The sequence below is a fragment of the Ctenopharyngodon idella genome, chromosome 10 (assembly GCF_019924925.1).
Source record: "Ctenopharyngodon idella isolate HZGC_01 chromosome 10, HZGC01, whole genome shotgun sequence".
In the NCBI taxonomy this organism is placed as follows: Eukaryota; Metazoa; Chordata; class Actinopteri; order Cypriniformes; family Xenocyprididae; genus Ctenopharyngodon; species Ctenopharyngodon idella.
In genome coordinates, this window is record NC_067229.1 from 15,468,792 (window position 1) to 15,474,791 (window position 6,000).

The following is a 6,000-nucleotide window of genomic DNA, read 5'->3' on the forward strand; positions in this document are numbered from 1 at the left end:
TCCCAGTCTGAGGACATGAACAGCTCCAAATATAACATCACGTGTTGTCATCTTGAGACTACTAATTACAATATGGCGTGAATGCAGCATTAGATAAAGGGGGTTGAGTGATTAATAATCAGTATCTATCTAATCTGATGAAACTATATTTATTTAATGTTATCCTCATTATATTTAATCTCCAACAGCATTGTCAACTTTTATAAAGATACGTTTGGTCATTAACTTTTAAATGCAAACACATAAGGAAAGTTCTCAGCATGAAAGACCCACAACAGATCAACGTTCTACTACATTCCCTTACAAAAATTAACCATGGTTTTACTACAGTAACACTCGTTTCCCCAAGTGAGCCTTCTCACACAGACATTGTGCAAGGCCAGGGAGGACGATGAGCAGGACTTGCTAATTGCGCCCTACTGGCCCAACCGGACCTGGTTCCCAGAACCAATGCTCCTCGCAACAGCCCCTCCTTGGCCGATTCCTCTGAGGAAGGATCTATGGGGCACCCTATGGCACCCGCGTCCAGACCTCTGGAAACTCCATGTCTGGCCCCTGGATGGGACACAGAGGTTCTAGTTCATTTACCCCAAGAGGTACTTAACACCATCACTTCAGCACGAGCACCGCCTACAAGACAAGTTTATGCTCTGAAGTGGAACCTGTTCGTCGAGTGATGTTCTTCTCGCTGAGAAGACCCCCCCGAAAGTGTTTGATCCGTGTTGTGCTTTCCTTCCTGCAGCATGGGTTGGAGCAAAGGCGTTTTCCCTCCACCCTCAAAGTCTATGCTGCCGCAATTTCTGCTAATCACGACCCCATAGGAGGCAAGTCGGTTGGGAAGCACGACCTGGTCGGCAGGTTCCTTAGGGGTGCGAGACAGTTAAATCCTCCTTGTCCTCCCTCCATACCCTGTTGGGACCTCACTCTGGTGCTCAGAGCACTTCAGATGTCTAATTTGAGCCCTTGCAATCAATTGATCTAAAGATCCTAACCATGAAGACTTTGCTTCTGGTTGCATTGGCCTCCATCAAGAGGGTAGGGGACCTGCAGGCATTTTCGGCCGTTGAATCACGCCTAGAGTTTGGGCTGGGCCACGCCCATGTAGCACTGAGACCCCGGCCTGGCTACGTGCCCAAGGTTCCCACCACTCCTTTCAAGGACCAGGTGGTGAACCTGCAATTGATGCCCCCAGAGGAGGCAGACCCAGCCCTAGCTTTGCTTTGTCCCGTCCATGCATTACTAATATACGTAGACCGGACGCAAAGCTTTAGGACCTCAGACTAGCTCTTTGTCTGTTACAGAGGTCAGCAGAAGGGAAAGGCTCTCTCCAAGCAGAAGATGGCCCACTGGATAGTGGATGCCCTTGCCTTGGCTTACCAAGCACAAGGCGTGCCCTGCCTGCTCAGGTTACGAGCTCACTCTACCAGAAGTGTTGCATCCTCCTGGGAGCTGACAGGTGGTGCCTCACTGAGATATTTGTAGAGCTGTGGGCTGGGTGACACCTAACACGTTCGCTAGATTCTATGGCCTTCGTATTGAGCCAGTCTCCTCCTGTGTTCTCACCTCAACCGGTCAGAGACACTGAGATGCCCCAGCTTAGTGACAGCTTGCTGCGCCAATACGTGTGCTTAATTCTCCAGAGTCCCTACGAGGCAGACCCTGTTGAGTCCTCCGATCAGCCCTCAGCAGCTGGACATGGCGGAGCGTCTGTCGACAGGCCTACATCTGATGTATCCTTGAAAACCGGGTCAAGAAACTTCGGCTCGGTTCCTCAGCAAAAACCTAAAGTATGCGATGCACCTGCTGCTCATTATATACCCACACTACAGGCCGGCGCTGCTGATGCAAATATTGCATGCCAATGTGCATTGTCTCATTTTAATTACACTCGAAGTAGATTGGACTTTCTAGCGAGATCCCAATTCGTCAGTCTTCTCTGACGTGACGTCTCCATTCCCTGCTTCAAGAAATGAGGGTTACATATGTAACCGAGATGTTTTTGTAGTAAAATCATAGTAACTACATTGCGTACCATGGTTTAACTATGGCTTTTGTAGTAAAACCATAGTAAATACAAATGAACCAAGGTTTTACTACAGTAATCATGGTTTATCTATGGTTTTGTAGTAAATCTATAGTAACTACAAACCAAACCATGGTTTTACTACAGTAACCATGGTTTATCTATGGGTTTTTTAGGTGGAGAGGATAAATAATGGTTTTCTATTTTAACATACTTTAAAATATAATTTATTTCTGTGATGCAAAGCTAGATTTTCAGCATCATTACTCCAGTCAGTGTCATATGATCCTTCAGAAATCATTCTAATATGCCGATTTGATACTTAGTTATTATCAATGTTGGAAACAGTTCTGCTGCTTAATATTTTTTTGGAACCTGTGATACTTTTTTCAGGATTCATTGATAAATAAAAAGAACAGCATTTATTCAAAATTACATTTCTAAATTATTACTATAATTTTTTTATCAATTTAACACATCTTTGCTGAATAAAAGTGAATAAATTTCACAAAAAGAAAGACAAAAATTACTGACCCTAAACATTTGAATGGTAGTATTGTTACAAAAGATTTCTGTTTTAAATAAATGCTGTTCTTTTAAAAAAATAATAATAATAAAACCTTTTTATTCTTGAATCTTGAAAAACTTATTGCATTAAGTAGCACAACTCTTTCTAACACTGATAATAAATCAGCATATTAAGCCCGGAACACACCAAGCCAACGGTCGGCCGACTAAGTTTTCTCAGTGTGTTCCACACCATTGGCTGAAGTTGGTCCTCGTCTGCTTTTTTTCGGCCGATTCGACGTTGAATCGGCGTCAGAGCTCATCGGTCAGTAGGGTCATCTGATCATTCTGATTGGCTGTTCAGCTACTGCCACCTGCTGGTACGGAAAGGCATTTCTTCTTACACAGGCGCAGAACGGACGTGCTACTTGGCTGTCGAGCCTCGATTTGGTGTGTCAGGGCAACTTTGGACCCAGACGCTGCCGACGTTAGCCAACCCTGCAGTCTGCTTTCATCGGCACTAGTTCGTTCGTTTGTCGCTTGGTGTGTTCCGGGCTTTAGAATGATTTCTGAAGGATCATGTGACACTGAAGACTGGAGTAATGGATGCTTTGATCACAGGGATAAATTATATTTTAAAGTATATTAAAATAGAAAACCATTATTTTAAATTGCAAAAATACTGTATTTGGCATATTAAGCAAATACTTGCTTTATTCCTGTTTTCTGGTTCTGCATATTATAGAGCCAATTGGATAAATTATGCAGCTATAATTGTGTGGGTGTGTTGGTATGGATGTCAGAGTGTGGTTTGAATGTGTGTAATATCTATGAGAGAAAAACTCTACTGCAAATCACAAATCCAACCACTGTGTTCACCAGTGGAGTTTTGCTGGCATCTAATGGGGAAAATTTGGTACTGCGTCCAAACAAAATCTGACTGAAAGATATTAACTTCAAATTTGAAACACAACTTATTTAGATTTATGGCTTTGATTTTCTAACAGTTTTAGAGTTCAACATGTTTCATAAAATATATATTTTATATTAAAATTGTTCATGAATTTTCATAAACTTTAACCTCTATAACTTTTTTGTTTCACTTTTTTAAACTTTTTTTGTTTACTTCAATAATCTGCCAAGGTCTTCTTTAAAATGAAACTTAAGTCTGTGCTCCCAAGCTTCAAATTTTTATGACGGTTTTTGAACATGGACATTTTTTGTCCTCTATGGACCTATGTGTAACTTTATTAATTGACACACAAGGGTTAAGGTGTTTTTTTGCTGTTGTTTACTTTCATAATGGAGTGACATAGACTCACAAGATGAGTAAGACTTATGATTGGTCAAATGCCTGAAGAAAACCTAAACAAGGAAAGAAAAGTTAAGGACTCATTAATAATATATGGCTTCTGGACATTAACACTTGTCTTGACTGTACTGATTTGTCAACCATGTCCCGAGGACATTTTCTTGTTGTCCGGTTTTATATGAGCAAGCATTGCTGTCGATAAAGATGCACTATATTAGCTAGTTAGTACAAGACAATATTTAATACAATTATCTACACTTTAGTTAAAAATTGTGTAAAAAAATCACTTATTTAAATTTATAACCTACTGTAATACATATATTTTTTATAATCTTATAAAGTATTTCCTTTTTATTTTCTACTCTTTTTTTCCAATTCAAATGTAGGTGGTTACAGCTTCCATTTGTGGCCTACTGATTATTTTATAATTTTTTATACAAATATAAATTTATATTTAATTTATTTATTTTCTTGTATTTCTCCTCTTATCACGACCATAAGTACCATGTTCAACCAAAAACTAAAATACTGCTACCATCATCTAATTTTAAACCTGACTTTCTTTCTTCCGTTTAACACAAAAGATGGCGTCTTAGATAAGAAAGGAAAGTGTATAAAAGCAGGGGCTGTCAAGATCCAAAAATTGACAAGGGAAGGGATTTTTTTTTTTTTTCAAAAGAAAAAAAGCACACTACTAGATGTTCCTCCTAAAATAGTTGTTTCTTCCATCACTGCTTCTGTTTTGTCTTTTGAGAATATGAAGCTTTCATTTTAATTGTTCAAATACTTATGTCAAGATCCATTAGTTTTGATGCTAACGTTTCAGCATGCTGCTACAACCAGACGCTGTGCTGTACTAACCAGACAGTATTTATTCAAAATGAGCTCGATTCCCATTCTTACTCATCTGCACTGGTTTCCCAAGGGAAAACTTTCTGTGAAAAACAGGAAAATTGTTGAATAGTTCAAAGAGGACCCTTTTTAATCGATCCAACAGTTCCCATGAGCAAAGAGCGGGGCCCCGGCAAATTCTTTGCTTGTACTTAAAAGAATTTCTTTCCTACAAATTACAAAAGAGTCATGATTAATGTCTCCATCTTTCTCTTGTTCCTCTGACCCCAGTTTTGTTTTGCCGTTGAGAGACTCTAAGTCTGCTCTTATCATAAAGTCACACACCTCTATGGAGAACAGGCAGTGTGCTTTCGTCTTCGGCCAAGTTTATACACAAGAAAAACATGGAGCCAGACTCAGGGTTTCTTCAACTTCGGACATTTTCCCAGCAGTTGATTTTTATTAAAATGAACACATTTCAACATTCTTCTTTTTGTTATATAACACATTATCCAACTTTATCCATACACATACAGTACTCACGTAAAGTAATATATACTAACTACTTAATTGTTTATATCGTCTCAAAATGTATATTTTACTATATTATGTAAATATAAGTATATTATCTCCTAGCTCAACATTATTCGTCATTTCCATCATGACAAACAAAATAAACTATTTTTATTGAGCATAATTTCCATTTGCAATATTGTCAAATTATGCAAAAAATTACGCAAAATGTTATAAAACACAACACATTTGAGATGTGGAAATCTTCATGAATTTCAGAAAAAAAAAATGACAAAATTTTCCAATGACGCATATCTTTTGTTAATACACAAAATGTGATTTTTTTTTTTTTTTTTTCACATGACTGAAAGTGCCTGTAGTTAAAGAAACACCCTCCAATGATTAGCATGTGAATTTCTTGTAAAGATGCCTTTAGGAAAATATCTCCACATAAATTGCGGGAAACCAAGTAATTGTCACCATTCTTGGCAAGATATCACTGGTAATTTCCTGAATTTAATTAAACAAGACAGCAAATTAAAAGAAAAAAAAAAACTATCTGCCGTCTAACATTTCTCTGTCAATATGACGCATGCAAAAATACAGCATCTCTCTTTAATGTTTTCTCCGTGTTTGTTTGGATCTATCAAAGGCGCTAAGATTTACAGCTGTGCTGCAACCAATAATGGAGACACAAGAGTGACTAGTTTTTAGTCTCTCTAAAATATCTTTCATCCCACACTGTTTATACTACAAACATGAATAATACCTCAAATCATGTGGCTTGTTGAGAAAAAATCCTTAAGCCACTTAG